Source organism: Erinaceus europaeus, chromosome 10 (assembly GCF_950295315.1).
Source record: "Erinaceus europaeus chromosome 10, mEriEur2.1, whole genome shotgun sequence".
Lineage (NCBI taxonomy): Eukaryota > Metazoa > Chordata > Mammalia > Eulipotyphla > Erinaceidae > Erinaceus > Erinaceus europaeus.
In genome coordinates, this window is record NC_080171.1 from 75,021,476 (window position 1) to 75,036,081 (window position 14,606).

Consider the following 14,606-nt stretch of genomic DNA (forward strand, 5'->3'; position numbering starts at 1 on the left):
GGAGGTTTCTAATCCAGTTGCCAGCAGAGGTCACAGCACATGAATTGAATGACAATGGAAGTCACAGCAATGTCATCCCAGTACCAAAGCTGTCCCTTTGAAATTGTCTTTCTTCTTAGAGAAGGCAACCAAGGTCCCTCTCAAGATGATGACAGTATTTTCCAGAAGGCCTTCTAATTATCTAAAACACACACACAGGCACACACACCAGTTATCCTGTCAGCTCTTTAAGAATGGGACACACGGGAGTCAGGCTGTAGCACAGTGGGTTAAGTGCAGGTGGCACAAAGCACAAGGACCGGCATAAGGATCCCGGTTCGAACCCCGGCTCCCCACCTGCAGGGGAGTCGCTTCACAAGCGGTGAAGCAGGTCTGCAGGTGTCTATCTTTCTCTCCCCTCTCTGTCTTCCCCTCCTTTCTCCATTTCTCTCTGTCCTATCCAACAACGACAACAACAATAATAACTACAACAACAAAACAACAAGGGCAACAAAAGGGAATAAATAAATATAAAAAAAAATTTTTAAAAAACAAGCCAAATTTAAAAAAAAAAAAAAGAAGAATGGGACACACACAGGCAATTCAAAGTTCTAAGAGGTACAAACTTCCTGTTGGAATGGCCACCTCCAGTGGCCTACTAGCTCTTCCATTCCTAAACTCCAAAGCCCTCTAGTACCTGTGGAAGAGGAGAAGCACACAGAAGAGAGTGAGCTTTTTGGTCAGCATCCTCCATCATAGCAAGGGAGCTGAGGGTTCTTTCTGCTCTGGAATTCCACATGGTTTTGATCAAGGCCATTGGTTCTCTCCATTATCAAACATGCAACTACTCACAGGTCACATTCATTGGCTAAAATTGCACATGCTAAACACCACTGTTAACTTCTTTCCAGGAAGCCACTTTGGTAGAAGCATGACCTTGGTGACTAAGAAAATAAAAGATTCAAGGCGGGGTTCAGGCGGTAGTACAGAGGGTTAAGCGCACATGGCATGGAAGCACACATGGCATGAAGCACAAGAACCGGCATAAAGATCTCTGTTCAAGCCCCTGACTCCCCACCTGCAGAAGGGTCACTTTACAAGCAGTGAAGCAGGTGTCTATCTTTCCTCCTCTCTCCATTTCTCTCTGTCCTATCCAACAACAATGACATCAATAACAGTAATAATAATAATAACAATAACCACAACAACGATAAAACAATAAGGGCAACAAAAAGGGGGAAAAATAGTCTCCAGGATCAGTGGATTTGTGGTGCAGGCACTGAGCCCCAGCAATAACCCTGGAAGGAAAAAAAAAAAAAAACAAGATTCAGGGCTGGTGGTGAAATAGGTCACTTGGATAGTGCACTGCTTCAACATATGTTTGACCCGAGTTCAAACTTGGTCCTCAATGCCTTGAAAGAAGTTTCAGTGCTATGGTCTCTTTCATCCTACCCTCTCTGCCTCTCTGCCTCTGTAAGAAAGAAGGAAGAGTGGGCTGGGTTGTGATGCACCAAGTTAAGCATATATGTTACCATGTGCAAGGACCTTGGTTCAAGCGCCTGGTCCCCACCTGCAGGAGGACATTTCACAAGCAATGAAGTAGGTCTTCAGGTGCCAGGTGTCTTTCTCTCTCCCTATCTCCCCACCCTCCTCTCAGTTTCTCCCTGTACTACCCAATAAAAAAATAGAAAGAAAAAAAGGGGGGGGGGAATAGCCTCCAGGAGTAGTGGATTTATGCCAGCACAGAGCCCCAGTGACAGGGGGAATAAATAAAGAGAAATAAATAAATAAATAGAGAAAAGAGAGAGAGAGAGGGAGAGGGAAAAGGAGAGGGAGAGGAGGAGAGAGAGAAAGAAAGAAAGGAAGAAAGGGAGGAAAAAAGAAAGAAGGGGGAAGAAAAGAAATAAAGATTCTATTTGAAGAATAACTCTTTCAGACAGAAAAGCAGACCTAGCCCTGAGTGACAAAGGAGTTGAAGTAGGGTCATTATCATTGTGAAAGGAAATGGGAAGAGAAGTTTGACCTGATGATAAAGAGTTCCTGCTTTAACCTTCAATTTCCAAGTAATTCTTGTCACAATAGTTCCGAAAATTCTTCCAGTGAGTCTTCCCTGTGAAAGGGGCCTGATTTGAGGAAGTGACACCAGGTCTACAGAGCACAACTCTGTTTCTCTTTCTATGCTGTGAATTGTCTTCCATGTGTGCAATCTCTGGAGGTTTCTGGAGAATCAGGGTGAAGGCCAGGCCTGTGTCAGTGGGAAGGGAAGCAAAGGAAGGGAAAACCACCAACTGCATTAGAGATGATAATTTCCTTGCATGTAGGTGTGTCTTAGAAAATAAGAGAAGGCGGGATCACAGAAAAATAGGCAAACATATATAAATATAGTTAGACAAATAATAGCCAACCAATTTCTGTGACAGTTTTCAATAGAGGGAATGGGGGGACACAAAACTCTGGTGGTGGGAAAGGTATGGAATTATACCCATGTTATCTTATGATTTTGTAAGTCAATATTAAATTACTAATAAAAAATAAAAATAGAACACTAGAATACCTCAAAAAAATTTCCTTGCAAACAAGGAAGGAATTATAACTACTGCTTTTTCCCCCTCCCAATCATTAATGAAATTCCTGACACTGCATTTTGACTAAACCTAATTATAAAGAAAAACTAGATGTCATCTTTTCTGGGTTCAAAGACTCCTCTCTAAGACTGTGTCCTTGTGCATCAGTTTTGTGTCTTTAGAGTAACTCAGTGCTGCTTGGGCATCACCTGCTTTGTTCTCCCATGTGACTTGTGCCTTGCTCCAAAGAAAAATTAATCAAGTTAGGCACATACTAGTTCTAGGTGTAGTCATTTGGAAGCAAAGAATAAGAAGCTAAAAAATTATAGCGTGGGGCCAGTAAATGTGCTCACTTGGACAGTGTGCTGCTTTGCCATGTGTGTGACCCAGGATCAAGACCAGCCTCTACTGCACTGAAGGAAACTTTGGTGCTGTTTTCTCTGCTCTCTCTCTCTCTCTCAAAAAAAAAAAATTTTTTTTAGTGGGCCATGTGGTGGCACATTTGATTGAGTGCACACATTACTTTGCAAAAGGACACAGGTTCAAGCTTCCACTGCAGTGTGGGAGGAAAGCTTCCCAAGTGATAAAACAGGTCTGCAGGTAACTCTCTCCTTCTTTCTCCTCCATCTCGATTTCTTTTTTTTTAAATTTTTATTATCTTTATTGATTGACGAGAGACAGCCATAAATTGAGAGGGAAGGAGGAGATAGATATAGAGATAGAGATAGATAGATAGATAGATGATAGATAGATAGATAGATATAGAAAGCAGCACTGCTTTACCACTCACAAAGTTTTCCCTCTGCAGGTGGAAACTGGGGTCTCAAACCTGGGTCCTTGTGCATTGTAAGATGCTCAACTGTTGGGAAATTGTGAGGATGTGGTTGAGCATGGCAGGGCTTGACCTGAGGAATGTGTCTGTTCTGTCAGCCTCTCTCTCTGCCGAGAGGTTGAGCAAAGAGGGACAGGAGTAACCCCAAAGGTTTGCTCCGTCTATCAGGCTCCCTGCCTCACAAAGTACCTTGCATTCCTGATACTATGGCCATTAGATAAAAAAGAAAGGGGGAGATGTGGGGAAATTGTGAGGAACCTCACAAAGCACCCTGCATTCCTGATATTATGGCCTATCTACATAATCATTGTTTTGCCTAAAAGATCCCCACTCATTCCATTCCTTTAATCTATCTTCTTTCTACCCTCAAGATCCTCTCTGCCTCCAGGGTATTATTAATCCTACCAGTTAAAACCCTCACAACAGTTGCTAAGGAAGTTCCTACCTTTCCAGCCCCATTTTGTCTTTCTCCGCCCCTTTCCTAGCCATTTCTGTTTCTGACTTACCACTTCCAGGTTTGTCTTTTAAAAGCCATGGCTCTCTGATCAATAAGGATTTGCATTGCCTCGCCGCCACATGTTTGGTTCCTGAGTCATCTCTCCCGCATCACTGAGTGAGTAGCAGCCCACGCTGGCTCTGGTCGAGTTCTCTTCAACCCACAGAGTACACACCCGGGAAGAGGCACACCCACACTAGCCCGGCACTCAACCAGGTGCACCACCACCCAGGCCCCCTCTCAATTTCTCTCTGTCCTATGGAAAAAAATTTAAGGTACATCTTTTAACTAATTGTTATTTTTTTTTTACTGAGGTAGGTCCAAATTGTGGAAAGGGGATTATTCTCCTGAGAGTCCACTCCACCATATCCTCCAAAGGAGAGAGTAATGGTATCATGTTTGTCCAGTACTTTGAGCTGTCTTAGAGGAAAGTGCACAAATTCAAGGCATTCTCACACTATGTAAGGTATAGTCATCATTTTTGTGTGTTTCTCTTTTAGAAAATTTTCTCTCGGCAGTAGAGCAGCAGGTTAAGCACACATGGCACAAAGCACAAGGACTGGCAGAAGGATCCCGGTTAGAGCCCCCGGCTCCCCACCTGCAAGGGAGTCTCTTCACAGGTAGTGAAGCAGGTCTGCAGGTGTCTGTCTTTCTCTCCCCCCCCCCCGTCTTCCACTTCTCCATTTCTCTCTGTCCTATCCAACAACAATGACATCAATAACAACAACAATAATAGCTACTACAACAATGAAAAACAACAAAGACAACAACAGGGAAAAATAATTATATAAAAAAAAACTTCCTCTCTAGCCAACTGAGTGTCATGGAGACACTAGAAAGGGAAAAGAAGATCAACTGTGACATTCTCATACTTTCTATGGGTATTTTGAGTAGTTTGGGTAGTAGTTCCTTTCTTTTCCTCTCCCCTTTTTGTTCTTTCCCAGAGTCTCTGGCAAAGGGGAGGAAGAGAATCAGAAAGGAATGGAAAGAGAGAGAAAATAACAGACCATTTTAGGCTCCCCAGAAAAATTCCTTTCCAGAGTTCACTAAATACACACACACACACACACACACACACGCACACACACGCACGCACACGCGAGTGGGCAACTGAAAGATCTATTTGTATATCCCAGTGCAATTTCACAAATTCAGCAGGTCCTGCAGGATAAATCAGTTTTTATCCTTGAGGTTCTTACAATTTTTTCCAGGGAAAAAGTACATATTGAAGACAAAGAAGAGTGCTCTGTGTGGTCCAGGAAGTGGCACAGTAGATAGAATGTTGGGTGCACAAATATGAGGTCCAAGTTTGATTCCTGGCATCACATGTGCTATAGTAATGCTCTAGTGTTCTTTCTCTCTCCATCTCTCTCTCCTCTCTCCCTCTCTCTCTCTGTCCTCCTCCTCCTCCTCCTCCTCCTCCTCCTCCTCCTCCTCCCAAAGCAAATCCAAGTCCACTTAGAACAAGGGCTGACAGGGAACATCCTCTGCTACTTCCCTTCCATTTGGAACAGTGCCATGGACCATCCTTCAACTCTGGAAGGGGACCTCTACTCATAGAGGAATCTTTTCATTCTCCCCTCATGCACTAATTGTCCAGTCAGACCCTGGAAATTGTTCTAGTACACGGACATTCTGAAAGATTTGACATTCCCCAAGGTGGGCAAAACAATCCTTAAATCCTCACTGTTAATTCCAGTTCCTACCACATGTTCAGTCTTTGTTACCATTGCAACATAACAGAAATATCCCCAGCCTACACTTGGTTATTCCATCAGATAATCATCTGAAGTCTTGAGTCCTTTATTTCTAAAACATATCTTCTCTGCCACAACTTACTCAAGAGCTCCTCATGTCATACATGAGAAAGGATAACAGCAATAAATGCTGGAGATGTTGTATGGACAAAGGAGCCATACTGCACTGCTGGTGGAAATGTAAATTGGTCCAGTCCCTGAGGAGAGCAGTCTGGAGAATTCACAGAAGGCCAGAAATGGACTGACCCTGTGACCCTGAAATTCTTCTCCTGGGGATATATCCTAAGGAGTCAAACACACGCATACAAAAAGATTTGTGTATATCTATTTTCATAGCAGTACTATTTGCAAAGTCAAAAGCTGGAAGCATCCCAGGTGTCCAATAAGAGATGAGTGGCTGAGAAAGTTGTGGTCTATATACACAATAGAATACTACTCAAGTATTAAATATGGTGAATTCACGTTCTTCACTTCATCTTAGATGAAGCTTGAAGAAATCATATAAAAAGTGAGATAATCCAGAAAAAGAAGAATGAATATGGGATAATCCCACTTAGACAAAAGTTAAGAAGTAAGAACAGAAAAGGTAACACAAAGCAGAACTTGGACTGGGTTTGGTGTGTTGCACCAAAGGAAATGACTCTGATGGGGGTGGAGTTCAGGTCCTGGAACATGATGGTGGAGGGGGGCCCATGCAGGGGTTAGAATGTTATGCAGAAAACAGAAATTTTACACATGTAACAACTACTGCATTTACTATCAACTGTAAATCATTAGTCGCCCCCCCCCAAAAAAAAAAAAGATGTTCCTGAGATGGGACTTCTCCAAATATAACACAATGGGACTCCTTGGATCTTCTGCCTCCAGGAGTCATGAAGCAGCCTCTCCTCCCTCAGTCAGCAAACTCTGGCATGCCTCACAATCGAGCGGGCACTTGATAAATGAATGCCATGCTGCTCTGAGAAATAATCCACTTCCTATTGGCAGCAAATCCAAGAGAAAAACTTCCCAAGACGAAAGGGCTGTCTGTGACTGCTTAACAAGCCTGGATATTTTGCTTCCAGAGAAAAAGAAAAGCAGAAAGAAGGAAAACAATTCACTACCCACAGAAGTCCTGCCGTCTGTCACCTGACATGGTGGTCTCTCACAGAAGGTGTTGCCAAGCCCCTGCTGGTAGAAGGGCCCCCTAGGGTATGAGGTAGGTGATGTGACAACTCCATCAGACGTTGGTGGTCCTCAGCTGGGCTCCCACCAGCCTGGCTGTGCAGTGTCTTACCTGGCCAGTCAAGGTCCCTGGCACTCTTATAGCTGAGAAATGTCCCCAAGGCAGGTAGAGAAAGGACCTGATGAAACTCAGGAGGTAGCAGATGTGCTGGTGATTTTCCTGTCATCTCTTCCAGAAGATTTTTCTTTTTCATTTCCTCATACATACACAATACCACCACTCCTGGAGGCTTTTTTGTGACTTCACTGAGATGTGGGAAGGGGCAGGGAAGGGGGCACAGCAACTGAGCTGCCTTTGTTGCAGTGGTACCTCCCATGAGCTGCCCTGGCTCAAGCTGCCAGGGTCCTGTATGTGGCAATGTTTGTGCTCTCCCTTGGTGAGCTCTCCAAGGTTTTAATGTGCTCACAGGATGTAGGACAACTGCCCTCCAGGATTCCTCTTTTGTTTTAATTTTTTTATTTTTATTGCCACAGGGATATCACTGGGGTTTGATGCCTGGCTACCACCTGGTCCCCTGCCCTCCATGATTCTAACCTGGGGTCCATGCCTGTACCCACCCAGACATTTTTAGTTGGGGAGCTGCCTAGAACCAACTCAATAAATGGCAAAGTTCTTAAGAATCAGAGGAAGCAGCAGTTTCTGAGCTTGTGTTTCCATGCCTAAGCGCTTCACTGCTGTAAATGTTCTTGGTTCTTATAGCGAGTGGGCAGACTTGTAAGCCCCGTTTCTAGCTGATGGAAACTTGAGGTTTAAAGAGAGGTTCAATAATTCATCTCGAATTTTGCTTCCCTGTGAGCCAACTACTCTTCCAATTGAGCCCCTCCACGTTGGTGCAATATCCCAGGAAAACAATTTCAGGGTCATGGGGCCAGTCGACTTCTAGCCTTCTGAGAGTTCTCTAGACTATTCTCCACAGAGGTTGGACCAATTTACATTCCTACTTGCAGTGCAGAAGGGATCCTTTGCCCCTACAATCTCTCCAACTATTTAAAGGCATCTGGGGAAATGGCTCCACTGATAGAGCATCAGACGTTTGTACCTGAGATTCATCCCTGGCACAGCATATACCAAAGTGGTGGCACTTTAGTTTCTCTCTCTCTCTCTCTCTCTGCATTAGGTGAAACTTTCATATATGTAATAAATTAAAAATCTTTTTAAAAGAACTTTTTAAGGAAAGGTTTTCTTCAGTGCAACTTTTGATAGTCAAATAGCTTTATTTTTTTCAAATATGTAAAAATTCATTTCTCAGATGTCATCAGGGAGAGCAGGTTAGGGCTCATCAGTGATGTGCAGGTTCAAGCTGGTGATTTTCTTTACTTCAAGCCCCATGAACCAGTCAAGATGGGCAGCAGAAGTAATCATCAAACCGCTATAGTAGTTTGAAGCACTGTTTACTGCTTTCTGCTTCCTTAACCCCTCACAGAATGGGAGAAGATCTTTACATGCCATACATCAGACAAGAGTTTAATAACCAAAATACATAAAGAGCTTGCCAAACTCAACAACAAGAGAACAAATAACCCCATCCAAAAATGCAGAGAAGACATGGACAGAATATTCACCACAGAAGAGATCCAAAAGGCCGAGAAACACATGAAAAAAAAATGCTCAAAGTCGTTGATCCTCAGAGAAATGCAAATAAAGACAACAATGAGATACCATTTCACTCCTGTGAGAATCTCATACATCAGAAAAGGTAGTAGCAACAAATGCTGGAGAGGTTGTGGGGTCAAATGAACCCTCCTGCACTGCTGGTGGGAATGTAAATTAGTCCAGTTCCTGTGGAGAGCAGTCTGGAGAACTCTCAAAAGGCTAAAAATGGACCTACCCTATGATCCTGCAATTCCTCTCCTGGGGATATATCCTAAGGAACCCAACACACCCATCCCAAAAGATTGGTGTATATCTATGTTCTTAGCAGCACAATTTGAAATAGCCAAAACCTGGAAACAACCCAGGTGTCCAACAATAGATGAGTGGCTTAGCAATTTGTGGTATATATACACAATGGAACACTACTCAGCTATTATAAATGAAGCCACCTTCTTCGATCCACCTTAGATGGAACTTGAATTATGTGAAGTAACAGGAGCCAGCAAGAAAAGAAGGATGAATAATGGGGGGGGGGGGATTTGGGGCAGGTTCATTAAACTCAACAAAGAATTGAGAAGAAAGCATGATTTTTCAGGTATTTTAAACTTTATTCAGGAAAGCCAAAAACACCCACATGTTGGAGTACATGTTGGCAGTGAGAGAGGGGGAGGGAGGGAGGGAGAGAAAGAGAGAGAGAGAGAAAGAGAGAGAGAGAGAGAGAAATAAAGAGAATCTGAGGGCCCTTACTGACATGTTGGAGGCCCACTGAAGCAGAGAGCCAGCCAACCCACAGGTCAAGCTTATAAGCATACAAGCCCTGCCTTCACCACCATTCTAAGCCACACCTACACCTGTTACCACCCCCATTCCCTGTGCAACAGCTTCCTTCCCCCAGTCCCACAGGTGTGCCAGGCAAACATGTGGTCTGGAGTGGTACAGCAGTGTCTATGTTCCCCCAGGTACTTCCTATAATTTCTGACCTCAATAGGATGATCTCACTCATGGACAGAAGTTGAAAAATAAGAACAGAAAAGGAAAAACAAAGCAGAACTTGGGCTAGGTTTGGGGTATTGCACCAAAGTAAGGGAATCTGGGAAAAGGGTGGGTCTCAGGTCCTGGTGCATAATAATGGAGGAGCACCTAGACTGGGGGATGAGAGTGTTTTGCAGATAACTGAGAAATTTTACACATATACCAACAACTATATTTACTGTAAACCATTTACCACCCCAGTAATAAAAAATAGAAATTAAAAAAAATAATGTTTCTCATTAGGAAGAAAAAACTCATGCAAGAATAAAGAGTCATTTTAAGACAAATGATAGTGTGTTTGTCTTCTTTCTTCCTGCATTCCCTTATCAGATGCAAGGTATCTCACTGCTCTTTAACTATTCAGCCTCATTCTGTTCTTATTTCACTCTGTTTCCCACATAAGTCACCCTTCACCCCACAGCCAGTGAAATATCTGGAAATACTGATTACCAGGGCTCAGGCCAAAACCCATCACAGCAGTGATTTCCTTCAGAAATGAAAGCAAGGTGTGTTCACAGGAACTAGCCAGGTAGATGTGAGAGATTGACCATCTTCTCTTTCTTGGAGGTCAGGTAGTTTGTGAACCTTCTTTTTATTATCTCCAATAATCAAATTAGCACGAAAGAGGGGAGCACCTTAATCATACCACTATAATGTTCATACCTTAATCTGAGGATAAAAAAAATTTTTTAAGGGCAAGAAAATAGAAGATGTTAACAGCTTCTCTGGAGAATGAAACTATGCTCTTAAAAAATTATTTTACGCTAAATGGCAACCTAACTAGTGGTAAAAGAAAAGATATTTTCATATTACTCATCTGACAAGGGATTGATAGTGAACATATTATAAAGAAATTATATAGCTTCCCATAATGATCCTGGGTCATGCTCCCAGAGGGACAAAGAATAGGAAAGCTTTCAAGAGAGGGGATGGGATACGGAACTCTGGTGGTGAGAATTGTGTGGGACTGTATCCCTCTTAACCTATGGTCTTGTCAATATTTCCATTTTATGAATAAATTAAAAAAGAAAACAAAAATATATACGTTAACAGTAAAAAGGAGAAAAAAATAACCTAATAAAAGAGCAAGGGATAGATCTGAATAGACAGTTCTCTAAAGAAGACATTCAGATGACCCACAGACCTGACAAAAATGCTCCAGAGCACTTGTCATTAGAGAAATGCAAACTGAAACTATAATGAGACATCGCTTCACAGCTTTGAAAATGCCCTACATCAGAAAGACTGGGAATGACATGTACTGGTGAGGATGTGGAGGAAAAGGGACTGCTACATTGTTGGTGGGAATGTAAACTGGTGCAGCCCGCATGGAAAACTGTAGGGAGAGTCTTCCAATAAAAACTAGAAAGGGACCTGCTAGTGTACCTGGTTAAGCACACATATTAACTTGCACAAGTGAGTCATGTGCCTGAGATTCCAAATCACAGTAGAGGAAGACAACAAAGGTTCATTCCTCACTGTCCCAGAAAGTTCTTCCAAAGACTTAGATGGCACTATTTTAGACTTTGTGAATGACTTAGGGCTTCTTTTTATTCTTTTGTTCAACCCCTCCCTCCCACCCCACCCCCAGCTTTGCTCAGCTTTGATTTATGGTTATGCTAAAGATTGAACCTGGGACCTTGGAGACTCAGGCATGAAAATCTGTTTGCATAACCATTATGCTATCTCCCTAACACTCCTTTTTTTTTTTTTTCTTTTCCTTCCAGGGTTATCATTGGGACTCTGCCTGCACAATGAATTCACCACTCCTAGAGGCCATTTTTCCCTCCCCCCACCCCCATTCTATTTGATAGGACAGAGAAACTTAGAGGGGAGGAGGAGATAGAGAGTGAGAGAGAAAAAGAGACACCTGCAGACCTGCTTCACCGATCCTGAAGAATCCCTGGTGTAGATGAAGAGTGGGGGTTTGAACCTAGGTCCCTGTGCATGGTAGTATGTGAGCTTAACCAGGTGTGCCACTGCCTGATATATATAACCCTTTAAGAATGTATAAACATGAGCTGGGTGGTGACACACCTGGTTGAGCACACATATTATCATGTTCAAGGACCCAGGTTCAGTGCCCCAGTTCCAACCTCCAGGGGTAAGCTTCACAAGTGGTAAAGCAGTGCTGCAAGTATCTCTCTTTCTTTCTTCCTCTCTGTTCTTTACAAAATAAAATAGAATATACAAACCACTCTTATTCACAACAAGAAAAAAAAAATTCTCTGGCCATTCTCTGCTCCATGTAAGCACTGCCAGAGACTCGTGGCCAGCAGACAGCTGTCTACTGCTTCATTCAGAGAATGAGTAGCTATCTCTGGACTGTTTCTAAGACAGAGGAGCCCATGACAGTCCTCCAACATTCCCCTCTAGAAGTGGCAACCCAGAACTCAAGCTCAGGAGTAACTAACCAGATGTGACTTTCCATCCTGCTCAACCACATACAGCCACTGTGCATTCAGCAGTAAGTAAGGACAATCAGAATGATGGGGGGGGGGGGTTTGGCAACTTGATTCAGCTTGGAGACAACTGCCCTGAAAACCTTGTTGGACTCCCTGTCCCCACCACCCCCTCCCCCCCAACAAGAGAAGGAGCTCTTATATCTTCCTGTAAATTTAAGACACCTTGAACTTCCCTTGTGCCCATGATCTCTCAGTAACCCTCAAGAGGTGAAGTCTAGGCCATGTCTGTGATGGGTGACCCATGTGCATGGACGTGGTGGGCATGAGAAGTCACCTGAGGGCTTCTAGGTCCAGTAGCATCCACCCAGCTGAGCCCAGTCCATTTATTCATGTGTCTCCTCTCACCATCAATTCTCCTCAGTTATTCAAATACTGTCTTTGTGAGTCAAATGAGTCCCTCCATCTACTCTTACAACAAATCGCAGCTTTGGACTACACAGGATAACCAGGCAACCCAGTCAATGGGAGCAGATATTTGCATGAAGTGCAATAAGTAACTGACCCAACAAGTGACTAATCTCAAACATCTATACAGAATTGGTACAGACCTACAAAAGAAGCAAAAATACCCATTTAAAAAGTGGGCGAAAGAACTAAACAACTTTCAAAAAAGAAAAGATACACATGGCCCACAGACACATGAAGAAATGCTCGACTTCATTTATCATTAGAGAAATGAAAAATTAAATCTACACTGAGATTAACACCTTTCATCTGAGAAGATGGCTTACATCAATAAACCACGAAATGACAAGTGTTGAGGTTGTAAAGAAAGGAATTGTGCTACACTGTTAGTGGAAATGCAAACTTGTGCAGCCCCTTTGGTAAACTGTATGGAGAGCCCTTAAATGAATAAAAATGAAATTATCTATGACCCAGTAATACCACTCTTAAGCATTTATCCAAAGGACACTCAAACACTAATTCAAAGGGACATATACATCCATTTGTTCACAGCTGCACTATTCACAATAGCCAGAGTAGAAGCAGCCTAAATGCCCATCAACAGGTGACTGGATAAAGAAGTAATGGGACATATATCCCATATAATACTACTCTGCAATCAAAAAGCTGATATTATGTCCTTTGGGACAAAATTGATGGAACTAGAGGTGATTGTGCTTAGTAAAATAAGTAAAGAGATTGTGCTTAGTAAAATAAGTAAAGAGATGGCAAACGCTAGAAGAAGAAGTAAAGAGATTATAAACAGCTACTAGGTAGTTTCATTCATATGTGGAATCTAGAGAACTGATAAACATGAGCTTGCAAAAAGATCAACAAAAAAGCAAGCACTGTTTTCTAAGACTTGTGAAAACTATGGTGGTTATCTTTGGAAGGTGGGAGGGTTGGGACACAACTTTGGTGGTGGGAGTGGTGTGGAACTATACCCTGTAGTCTTAAAATATCATAACTCACTATTAATCACAAAGATGGGGGTGGGGTTGAGGCTTTGATGCTATGTGACTGGGTTCTATGCTCCAATCAGGTGCAGGGGAGATGCAGGGATTTTTTTCCTCCCAAGTTACAACAGCCAATTGGAACTGGAGCCAGAAGTTCTGCTTCCTATTGATTCAGCAACAACACAAGAGCTACAGGGTTGGATGTGGAGCTGCAGCAAAGTTCACAAGTTTATTTACCTCTGGTACAGAGATAGAAAGTGTATGATGTGTTTGTCAAAGATAAGCTTTATTATGCCATATCAGTCCTCAGCATGTAGTGTACATTTATCTGAGGGAAATATTACAAACAAGGCACATGACTGTTTTAGCCTTAGCTTCTCAAACTGAGTCCACTCATGCCTTCTGCCACATTCCTCTTCACAGTATCACTGCTTATTCCCAAATGGCCTTTCAGAACACCAAGAACATTGAAAAATGCCATGTACCTAAAGACAATGGCACTGCTTGGGCAGTTTTGTCTGCCCAAGCACAGAAGCTGCCACTGATGCCACAGCACCTCCCATGAGGGACCACCAGCAAGGCAGGACAGGTGCCCCCCTCATGAGCTATCTCCCTAGCTATTAACCATTCATCACAACTTAGGTGAAGCACATAGGCATGCCTCTTCACAAATAATGGAAATAAGATATATGTCAGATCAGACTCTCATGAAAAATATGTGGATGCTGCAATCCACATTAAATATGAAAGAATTGCTTTCCAAAGGAGCTCCTGGGCAAGACTCCACCAACCTTCATTCAACCTTCCTTCACCTCTGTCCAACCACAGCTTGGCCACACCCAGGTGCATCCTGGCCCACCTTTTGGACCTCCAACTCCTGCAAACAGTAAGTTCCTAGGAAGCAATGCATTCAGTAGTTCCCAGTAACTTTATTATTGTTGTTTTATTCTTTTAACCAGAGCCCTGCTCAGCTCTGGCTTCTGGTGGTGCCAGAGACTGAAGTTGGGACCTTGGAGCCTCAGGCAGAAAAGTCTGTTGCATAAACTGTTCTATCTTCCCCAGCCTTAATACTGACTTTAAATGCTCAAGAAAACCAAGACAAGGAGAATATAGCCAAGGAACACCCACCACTTCTTATGACACCAACAGAATAGCATGAGATCAGTCTTGCCTGCCAGGTTCCCGTCCTTCAGGGGGAAAAAAAAACAAACTTAAAGAAATATATATATATATATATATATATATATATATATATATATATAT

General features: G+C 42.8%; 1 long non-coding RNA gene across 6 annotated transcripts in view; it reads right to left on the reverse strand.

Moving 5' to 3' along the window:
- The window catches only part of LOC132540892 (uncharacterized), a 232,854-nt gene that overhangs the window by 217,007 nt on the left and 1,241 nt on the right, over window positions 1–14,606 (reverse strand). The window lies entirely within an intron of this gene.